Here is a 12,108-nt window from a genome sequence, read left to right as displayed (position 1 = left end):
GTGCCGCAGGATTTTGTTGCTGCACCTGGGAGAGGCGTGTGAGCCTTTATGGGTTTCAAAAAGTTCCTGTTCACCGCGCGGAGAATGGCCAAAACTAGTCCGACAACTGTGGGACCATTGGACCGACAAGGAAGAGAGTAAACTATGTGTTTTGTATTATGTCAAATACTGGGATCATGGCACATGTTTTAATAAGGAGTTGGCTTGCATTTTGTGGGTGACAATACTCCCTGTCCACCAAGAAGGCCACACGGCCGACGACCGGCGGCTTGTCGCACCCCCCAGACCTCTTCGCGTACCCACCCACATGGTGCTTTCCTCAGCTTTGCTCCGAGCAGCCCCCTGCTCCGACGTCGGCCGGTATGTCCACCGAGATTGCGCTATTTTCGATGTTCATTCTCCTCTCTGCCTGTCGGCTGAGGCCGCAGCACAACGCCGAGCCGTAACTTGCTCGCCGTCGGTGTTCTGCCATTTTCTGCGATTTTGTTTTGCACCCTATCAAGAAATTGCAACTTTGTGTTAAAAATGGCCACAAATACAGCTGTTACAAAGTAAACACAACAAACTTTAAACTTAAACTTTAAATAAAGGAACATTTACTTACGATTAATCATGGACGGACATGTAGAAAAGTTCTCCACAGACACATCCTGTCATGTTAGCTGCACACAACAACTGCATGCCGCTCTCTCACTGTATACATCTTCACTGTGTTGTTGAGCATATTTGTGTTAAACATGAATGTTTACAAGTTTATTGAGCACCTGAGGATAACATTGAGAGTCCAACTGAGTGTCAAAGAGGGCTTATTCACTACCACAACAGCTTTGGGAGCAAAATATTATAAGGGTGCAAAATTTGGAGGAACACTGGGGGCTGGCCGATCGGTGAAGACAATCAACCCCGCCGCCGTGTGTGACATTAGTCGGGTAGTTTTGTGTGATTTTTTTTCATTTTCGAAAGGCGAGAAAAAGACTTGGAATCGCCGCTCGGGTCGGGTTAGCATGTCGGCTAGCTGTCACGCCTCCTGTTTTGTTTACGCTCTTTCATCCGTCTCCGAAGCTGGGGCATGGAAATGAAAAAGCCGGCTTAACTCTGGTGGCATAAAATACCATTCGGGAGGTGCAAGAAGTCGGCAGTTTTGACTATTATGCAGTAATTTTGCCGTGTCGTACTGAATAAATGCATTTTTAATATTTCATATTCCTTTTAGCTCAATACTTATTTGTCATTACTATACCATTTATTTAGGAATTGGGGAAAAATACTTAGATAAAAAGAATGTCCTGTAAAAACATTGGAGTAGATAGATCGAAAGAATCACGACATTTTGCTGTGCTTTGTCGCATTTTCCTCGTTCTGAATCTTTCCCCTCAATGGGCTGAATTCTAAATCAGTTGAAATCATGACCCTGCCAGCGTCATCATCCAGCTGACGATGTTAGAGTGCTATGATGGCAGGCTAGGCTAAACGGCAGATTAAAAGACTTAATTTCTCATCATCTGCGCTTTGCCAAATTGTTGTATATAGTCGAATCGCCTTACAATATGATTTTAATTCACATAATAATGCTATTAAAGATTTTTTATGCTGTCACAGGCACTTTAAATTGATTTGTGAAAGCTATAGCCCCTATTTCATACACGACGATATAAATGGGACTCGCCTCTCTTTATGAATCTCATCCGCTTCCCCCTCTAACACCCTTACTCAAGCTGTCCTGTTTACTTTGGTTTCTGAGTCTAGCCATGTCTGAGACGCGTGTCGCCCTATGGAAGAAAAGAGAAAACCCCTTTGCATTTAAAAAAAAAAAAAAAAAAAAAAAATTCTAAATAAATAAATAATTGGACTGAAAAAACTACTGTGGACATTTTTTCTCACACTTGTAGTCTGCCCTGTAGCCTGTAGTGTGCATTGTACAGTGCTTTCTGAAAACTCAAAAACTGGTAGCCTATGTGCATCACATAGACCAACACTCCAGTATCCGTCTTATCACATCAGTTGGAACTGCTGATTCGCTGACTGTTGATGTACTGTATATTAACTTATGGAGAAACAAATACTTGCTCTTGCTATGGCATGTAAAACTGTGTTGAAGTGGTTGTGGGTTTTGTGCATTGATGTGAAAAAGGCCACTTGATATAATCAACATAATGATACAGACTTCATGTCATGTTTCAATACACATTTCCCATTAATCTTCAATCTAAAATACCTCATCCAAAATGATTCACTAAGTGTTTACACATTCCGAACAATGACATTTACTCCTTTTAAGCTTTTGACTCTAAGCTTTGTCATATTGTATTCGTAATTTGTAGACAGGAACTAAATTGTTTCGACTCCGCAGTGTGAAGGGATTAGTGAATAGCTGGACAACATTCATAGTGTGGAGTTGACTACCTGGCTAACAACGGACTAAAAATTCTTGACATTAGGCCAGACCATTTGAAGTCCTTCCTGGCATTGCAGCCTGAGAGAACTAATGTGTCGGAGTACAGAATCAGGTCCTACGTTAATCTTTTGTGCTAGATGTTACAAAAGTGTACTTTAAAAAAAAAAGATTTAATTAACAGATTGCTATCAAGCACTGTTGTTGTAGTATGCGAACCATTGAACAAGCTTTATGCTTTCAATCAAAGTTTGTTCTATAGATGGAAAGACTTATACAACCGTTTTAATATTAATTAACAGATTGCCAGCAAGTACTGTTGTTGTAGCATGCAAACCATTGAACAAGCTTTATGCTTTTAATCAAAGTTTGTTCGATGGATGCAAAGACTTACATAACCGTTTTACAAAAAACTTGGGAGAAATATGTAAAACGAAGGCATGCTGTTTGTTTACTGTTCATGACTCAGATCATAGGTGCAGATAAATCATTTTTAAGATTAAATTTGCAAACATTTCATGATTTATCTTTTCTTCTCGGCAGTGGCGGAACAAATGTCAACACGGCCGCATCCCCCAAGCTCCATCTCTGCTTCTCAGATTAGCAGAAGATGACAGATGGATGGCCCTTTTCTTTGTATTTTGGTGATAAATCATCTTCAGAAGTTGTAGAATTATGAACTACTTTAACTTTTCTGTTCTTGGCATCTTTTATAATGTGACATTCAATAGGTTAAATTCAACCCAGTCTTGGAGAAGTAACTAATGGACACAGTGCTGCCAATTAGCAAGTCTTATTGGCAGAAATGTGATGAACTTTTATGCTGGCACCATGGAAATATAACTACCATATCAAGTTTGTCCTAAGAACTTGACTTAAATTTGCTTTTGTTCTCTGAAAGCATCTGAATTAAAATATGTTTATTTCATGTGTAATCTTAGAGTGCTTTTTTTATTTTATCATTTAATTCTTCATGGTAAAATCAGTGAATGATCCTATCCATCTAGATTAGGTATTGTATGTTAGTTGGTTACCATGAGAAAGTCAAGGCACCACAAGCCCAAATATTCAGTATCACCATATTTTATCTTAAACATAGGCTACTGTGAATTTCAAAACTGGAAAACATCATCTGATGTTATCACTGCACCTTTGCATCTCCACCCACAGTTGAGCTCACACATTGACACATACCTGATGATATCACGACATGCATTTCTAATTCATTTTTATTAAAATTCAGAATATATTGCTGGCAAATGCATTGTCATGTAACAAAAAAAAAAAAAAAAAAAAAAAAAGAATGGTCGGCCTGTATGCAAAGTACTTTCCCAAAGTATAAATGGACCTCTCCGGTGAAATATGCTTCAATTATGGCGCTGATTGTTAGGAGTATTGAGACAATAGAAGCGACAAGACGTTTGGCTGCCTCGTCCTGACATTATCGTTGTTGCTCACTTAAGTAATTTATTTCTAATGTTGTATGCATTGAGGGGTTTATCCTTGAGATATTTTCTGAGGTTGAATTGGGTATCAGTAGTTATGTTCACATAAATTTGGGTGATGATCCATGACAGTTTTCGGAAATTATAACCAGTGTTGTCACAGATTACTTAAAAATGTAATTTAATTATTGATTTCACCTCAAATAAGTAATCTAGTTACTTTACTGATTACTTTATTATCAAAGTAACTAAGTTGCTGTAAAAGTAATTTATCAGTTACTTTTGACCAAATTTGATCCCTTTGCTGCCTCAACATAAGAATGACAACAGGAACATTTCATCGCATGTAATTGAATTTTTCACATAAGGCTTAATCTTCAAGTTAGCGGGGGGTTTAATTAGTCGATGGAGTTGATTTCAACCACCATTGAATCGCGCTATCTTAGCCACTCCGGAGCCCTGAAACTAACAAATACCTGACAAACTGCATGGAATTTTTTCAAATCAACTCCAACGACTAATTAAACCCCTGCTAACTCAAAGATTAAGCCTAATGTAAACAATTCAGAACTTCCTCTTTAAAATAAATACCTCTCTGTTAAAATGTTGTCTATAAAAGTTGTAAAGCAATAAAACAAACAACAAAATTGAACGAAATGAACACAAAATTAACTTATACGCAGACGATATACTATTATATCTAGAAAAACCAGAATCCTCCCTACATGAGACTTTTGAACTAATAAAGACATTTTCACAAATATCAGATTATGCTATAAATCGGTCGAAATCAATTATAATGCCCTTATCAACAAACTCATGGAATCCTGCAAATCAAAATCACAATATTCCAATAGGGAATATAAAGTATCTTGGAATCAACATTTCACCAAAACTTACAGAATTAACTAAACTAAACCATACACCTCTCTTAGCAAAAATATGTGAAGATTTGACACACTGGAATAATCTACCCATCTCACTTTTGGGCCGGATAGCAACAGTCAAAATAAAAGTATTACCACAAATAAACTATTTGTTCTCAATGATCCCCTTTAAACCCACTCAAAAATGGTTTCAAGACCTAGACTCAGCCGTCACAAAATTCTACTTTAAAAACAAGAAAAACAGAATTAGCCTTGCCAAATTGCAAAGAAATAAACCAGAGGGGGGTCTAGAGGCCCCTAATTTCCAACACTATTATATAGCAAATCAAATACAATATCTTATTAGGTGGTTATATCTTAACACTGAACAACAGTCATGGCTAGAATTAGAGCAAACAGACTGCAACCAAATACAATTGGCAAACCTCCCCTTTATTAGCTCTAGTATTAAGCACCATAGCTGCTTCAAAAACCCAATGATAGCATGTACCTTGAAAGCCTGGTGGAGAGGTATGGAAATTACGCAATCACAACAAGCCCCGTGTAAATTCTCACCAATCTGGCACAACCCAGACTTTGGAGTTAATAAAATTCCTATTTATTTCAGCGCATGGGATGATACGGGAATAAACCAGTTACAGCATTTGTTTAAAGATAATACATTCATGTCATATGAAAAAATAATGCAAGATTTCCAGATCAAAGGGGTCAATTTCCTGCAATACAATAAAATCAGGGCAGCCATCAGAAGCAAATTTCCATCACTAACGGGTACGTTAGACCCACCACCTTTCGTAAATAAAATAATAAATATACATCCTCAACAACAAAAAAATACTTTCAAAAGTATATAAAGCCCTCTCATGTAACAACTCTACTTGCCTACCAATCGAAAAATGGAATAACGAACTTTCGGTAACATTAGATAATAACTATTGGTCCAACATCTGTAAAAATACATTTATAATGACAAAGAATAAGAACCTTCAGCTTATACAGTTCAAAATACTGCACAGATGGCATATTACTCAATCTAAAATGCACAAAATGGGGTTCTCCCAATCCGATAAATGTACAAACTGCAACGAAGATACTTCAGATACATACTTTCATGCTCTTTGGCAATGTAAACCAATACAAGATTTCTGGGCACAGGTAACGAAGAAACTCTCTTTCCTATTGAACTGCAGGATTCCATTGTCTCCAACTCTTTGTCTGCTTGGCGATCTGAATACAGTGAATATCTCTATCCATCAAACCCGTCCACTACTAGCAAGTCTAACGATAGCCAAAAAAACAATATTGTTGAATTGGAAAAACAAACAAAACATTAGCATTAACCAATGGCTAAATCTAATCATTGAATATATAACATTAGAGAAAATATCTGCCAAACAGACAAATAAAATGGACAAATACGAACAACAGTGGGAAACGGTCGCAAGAATGATGAACATAGAATAAGGATTCTCTCTCACCTGCGAAGGAATGCCACAAAAATAATAAAAATGTACACATAAATTGATGTATGCGGGGTGTCCAGGGAAGTTGTATGCATCCTTCTGCAGCTGGAAACAGGACATGTTTAAATCCAAACTGTTTTGTACACTCCCAACAGCATGTAATAAATACACTTTCTTCCTTCACAGTTTAGTCGGTCAATGGGCTTATTTTACAAGGATACTCATAGACAATTTGGTTTCCAGCTGCTGGGGAACATATGCAACTTTTTTTTGGAACACCCTATATATTATCAGACTTGGAACAATTAAGGAACTATGCGTAAATAATACACTTCACCGGTCCTTGGCATACATCTAATGGTGTTTGATAAACCTCTTCTTCTGTCAGCTTTACAGGTGGAGTTTGTTGGCGTCCTGCCCTGGGCCGTCCCGTCGCCGGTCTTGGCCCCCGGGATTTTCGGCCGGGGCTTGTCTGGTTGCGTCTGGCTGTGCGGGGGTCCCGTCGGGCGCGCGCTGGTGTCGTGGGTGGGTGGGGGGGCCGCGCGGGTGCCGGTCCGCGGCCGCGGCCCTTCCCCGGCCGGCCGGGGTGGGGTGGGGTGGAGTTGGGGTGGGGGCCGGGGGGTGCATGCGGCAGCCATGGTTCCCTCCCAGGTCCGCCCGGCCGGAGCCGCGTCTCCCTGTACCGGGTGCCGGGGAGGTGCCCTCTGGTGTCATGCCGCGCGCCCCTCCTGGCCCGGGGGTGGGTTGTGGGGGGCGCGCTTCCGTCCCCTTGGTCTGCTTCCGGCCCTGTCCGCCTCCCTGGGCCGCGGCGGCCGCTGCTGCCCCCCAGCCGGCGGGGTCGTTGGCGGGGCCTCTTGGGGCCCGCGGGGCCTTGGGTGAGGCTTGCTGTCCCTTGCCGGTGGGGTGGACGTCCCCTGGTCGCCGGCGCTTGGTGTGGCGCCTGCTCGGAGTGCGGGGTGGGTGCTCGGTGGGGGGGGGGGTCGCGGAGGCGCCGTGGGTGGTCTGGGGCGGAGGTTGATCGGGGCCCTGACACCTCTTCTGCCCTGCGGCCGGTGGTTCTGGTGGACGGGGCCACGCCCGCGGGAGCCTGCCTCTTAACTCACGCACTTCTCACTTCGGCACTGTAAATATTTTTCACCTTGGCACTTACATGCTCATACATTTCTCCGGGGAGAGTTGGGACGGGGCTTTACAGTCCCGGCCCGGCTCCCCCCTGTTTTTAATGCACCACACACCAAGGTTGTGGGATGGTTGGGACCTGTTGGGGGTGGGGGTACCTCACGGCTGCCTCCTCACCAGAGGCCCCGCCATCTCTGCACCTTTTTTAAATGCACCACACATCATACTCCACAGGAGAGCTCTGGCAAAGGGCGGTGGGACGGGCGGCTGGGCAGAAGCTCCATGCTGCGGTCCCACTGCCCCAAGCCAAGCTCTCCTATTTTAATGCATACATTGCACTACCCTCCCCTCACACCCCCATCACGGTGCTGGGTGATGGCTGCCAGTCGGGAACCTGGCAGCCACAGTAATAGGGTGGTAGGTGGGTCCCACACTTTTTTATATGGCGTGGCTCCTGGGGTGTGGCCTCCCCTCTGCCTCGGCTGCCGGCCGCGGGAGTAGGTTGGGGGGTCGGGTCTCCGATCTTGCATCGCCCCGTGGCAGTTCCTGGGCGTTCTCCTGCCTCCGCCTTCCCCTCTCTTCTCTGGCTGGGCATCCGCCCTGCGCTCCGTCGCGGGTCGCTGACTGGGCGCCGGTGTATCAGCGGGGTGTCGCCTGCACCGGCGGGGGACCCTGCCTTGCCTGGGGCTTGGTGGGCCGCTGGGGGTCCCGTGGCGTGCCGTGCCGGTTGGGGGGCTGTGGCTCGTGGCCCGGGTGGGCGGGGGGGGGGTGGGTGTAGGCGTGGGGTTGGTGGTGCGTCCCCTCCTGCCATCCCTGAAGGCCGGTTGATGGGTGCGCGGGTGGCCCGGGGGACCACCCTGGGTCCCGGGGGGGGGACGATGGCTCCTTTGCTGGGCTGCGGGAGGAGGGATGGGCTGCGCATGGCCCCCCGCCCCCACGCCCGCCCGCCCTCCCTCCCTCCCCGGGCTGGCTGGGTGGGGGCTGTGGCCCTGGGTTGGCGCCCGCGCGGCTTCTCCGCCCGTCTGCGTGGCTGTCGCGCGCCCGGTGGGGCCTGTGTGCTGCTGGATGTGGTAGGGCATTCTCGGGTCGGGGGTCCCGGTGCCGGGATTGGCGATGCGGTGGCGTAGGGTTGGTCGCCAACGGGCTTACTCATAAGAGATTCACACGATTACTGGGTTCTAGATCACAGAACTGATTTGTGTACACTCTACCCCTTTCAATCACTTAGCTTATAGGCTTATAGACACCCCCACCCCCATTCTCCTCTTTCACTGGCCAATAGGCCCCCACATGGTGTAAACCGGAAATACATCTCGCTGACGATAGCACCAGCATATTAGTAACTAGTTTAGATGTTCAATGTATATCTAGTTGTTGTTTGTGTATGTGTTTCTTTTCCTTCTTCTCTTGTATTTCTTTTCTTCTGTCCCCCCATAATCCCTTCCTGTTCGCTGCTTTGTCATAATAAAAAGGTATTTTGAATGATCACAATGGGAGTATGTCAGACTCTCAATGTGAAACATTAAAACTGTTCAGAATCTGGGCACTTAGACTTCCATTCTCTGTGTCAAACAGCTGAACAGGACAGGTTTAAAAAAAAAAAAAAAAAAAAAAAAAAAAAAAAAGAAATGAACAAGAATCCTTCAAAGTAGTTCATAATTGGTCCAAATTATTTTTCGTACAGATCATGTGACTAGCACCTGAGAGACGGTCCTTTCCTTTGCTTGGCCAAAACTACAGCTGCAGCGGCAAGATTAAACCTAAGCTTTCAAAAGCTTTAACAACTGAGCTTGAACCGAAGATTGAACACGAACAGTGTCAAGATGTATATACTGTACTGTATATACAGTACAGGGCAAAAGTTTGGACACACCTTATTAAATGCAATAAAAATGATGGTCCCAATCCCATTGAAAAGGCAAGGCAATTCATTGCCTCCTGACGAGGTAGCTAGGCTATGTTGTTTTGGCCGCTGCAGATAGCGCTCACACAGCATGGTAATACGTGATGTTTTATTGTCCTCCGATTAGAAAATGTGACATGTGATGTCACTCCCAAACTCAAGAGTAAATTTCTATTCAAAATGCTCTTCGTACATGACTACAGTATTCTTTATTCGACATACAGGATGAGGCAATCACAAAATAGTAACGCACAGACACTGCAGAAACTAACTTTTATCAGATTACTGGTTTGGAACAATGAACGCGTTAGATTGCTTGTTACTGAAAGAAAGTAATCAGATTACAGTAATGCTGACAACACTGATTATAACCAATGTAAAATCAGGGGTGAAAGTGGGCCAGAACGGTCAGGAACGCAGTTCCGGTATAAGATTCAGGGCCAGAATGCAGTTCCGGTATAAGATTTAGGGCCGGTGCTTTGATTCCGAAAATATGACGGCAACTGTCAAAATGTTATATTACAAAAAAATTACATTAAATGTTAAACTGCCACACACGAATTTCATCTCCAAGAAGAAAACAATCTACCAACATCAGATTTACATACACAAGTGTTGACATCAAGCATAATAAAGTGCCTGTGTAGTGTCATCCGTTTCCACCAGTATTTATTATTTTATTCCACGGACGGCATGGACGTTTCCCCAGCTGCTGCAGTTATCCGAGTCTGATGATGATGAGTCATGTCAGTGTGCGAATGCACGCAGCAAAGCAAAACGCCTGGACTCATTTATCCGTTCAATTGGCTGACATACTGACACATGATCAGCAGAGATAGTTAGCTCTGATTGGTTCAAATGTGCATGTTTTCCTGAATAGCTACAAAAAAAACACCAAAAAAAATAGGGCAATGCAACATAAAATGGATCAAATCTTTAAGAGCAACGAAAGAGTTGAGGCGGCTTATTTATCATATTTTGTTTTATTTGCTCTGATGGGGAGGTTCAGAACATCTTAGCTGTCAATGTGCACTTTGGACATATATTTGTTCATTTATGTTAGGCTACTTCTTCATTTCCTTATGATTTAAAATAAGTCAATGTTTGTGCGATCTTCAAAATATATTCCATTTCACTCTGCATAATATAAGTCATTTTTACTTATAATTTCTGAATGTATGTTACTTACATCTTTACTATTAAAAAAAAAAAAAAAAAAGTAAATGTTTACATTAACTTCAATTTTATTACACATCCTATGTTCTTAAGTAGTTAAAATTGAGATTTGGCATTTAGTATGTGATAAAATAAGGGAAAATAAAAATTAGGAGATGGATGTTGGGGTTATTGCTGTTTTTGTCAGCTTTTATTTTACAAATCATTGAAAAAATACAATTTTGAATGAAAATCAGTTGTTGTCTGTGTTATAGAAATAACTGGTAAAACAGTTTTCTTTGCATTTCAGTAGTTTAGGAGGTTTGACCCCCCCCCCCCCCCCCCCAAATGAAAATAAACAAATAAATAAATAAATAAATAAATAAAAGTTTTGGCTTCTTGAGACCTTTCACGTTGGGGAGTAAGAAAGAAATTCTAACCACTTTCACCCCTGTGTAAGATGCAATGTTTTCCAATGTAAAAATCCTCTACAGTTACTTTGCTGGTGTCACACTACATATTTTGATGATGAAAGGTTCGTGTTCTAGAGACTCATTATACTGTATACATTTTGCGGCACATAATGTACACATGCTCAAATGAATTCAAGCTTCATTTTCCTGAATAAATAATACATATGTTGAGTTTGTCAGACCGTCTTGGCCGGCGGGTGCCTTTTATTTGCTATTTGTCTTTAACTGTGACTCCACCTTGATTATAATCTTTGTTTGTCCAAACGTGTCTCTTGGGCTATACTGATGTGTGCAAACCTACCAAGCTTTGGCTAAGTGCCTCATTCTAAGCCTTGACTCCAGGCAACCTCCTTGCCCCTTAGAAAAAAAAATTACTCTTAATTGCATTACAAGGGTTGTTTTCATGTACTTTCTTTATCCTTCAATTAGGCAAAGAGCATACCTTACTGAAAAACAACCCAAAACAATAAAGGGGTGAGATTCATCAACATGTCTCAAGCTGCCTGAACTGAAGACAGTTTGTCAACATTCGAGTAATTGCTGACTCACTGACTGTGGCTTCCAAAGAAGATGGACTTACCGCTTTTTTTTTTTACACTGTGAATTTCTGACCTTTCATTTTTAATGTCAAGAATGCTCGTCATTTACCTTTTAATATAGTTCAAAGAGGGGAAAATTATGGCTATAAAAATATCTTTTAGCTTGAGTGGTCTTGTGAATGGAATGTGCTTATGTTGAAAACTTGCAGGGGGGATGTCTGGAATGTTTTTACCCAAGCTCAGAGACATTGTTTTGATGTGTCTACTAAGGAGACTGCAATTGTTTCTTTGTTTGACCATATCCTTTCGGGGACAATTACAACCTACATCCTGCTCAGAGGAAACAACACTGTCCACAAAAATGAGCCACATAGATCTCGTATTATGGTTAATTGTAAGAAATAGTCATATGGTACATTACTTTTAGGTTCATTACAGAAAAAAAAAACTGGAGTTGTATAAAAAGGTATTTTAATTTGCCTGCCCTTGCAGGACTTTATTTTCTTTTGAGTTTCTCTATCAAAAGCGGCCATAAAGTCCATTCATCTCTCCATTTTCTATAGCGTCGCCCTCACTAGGGTTGCAGGTAAACTGGAGTCAAATTTGGCTGACCACAGAAGGCAGGATATATCTAACTGAAATAGGATATATTGAGGCTTTTTGCTTAATGTCAGTTCGGATGGGCGCTAGTGGTTTAAAAAAGTGATTAATTCAAAGAACGTGACAGAACAT

This window comes from Corythoichthys intestinalis, chromosome 2 (assembly GCF_030265065.1).
Source record: "Corythoichthys intestinalis isolate RoL2023-P3 chromosome 2, ASM3026506v1, whole genome shotgun sequence".
Classification (NCBI taxonomy): Eukaryota; Metazoa; Chordata; class Actinopteri; order Syngnathiformes; family Syngnathidae; genus Corythoichthys; species Corythoichthys intestinalis.
Note: the sequence above shows the minus strand (reverse complement) of the source record.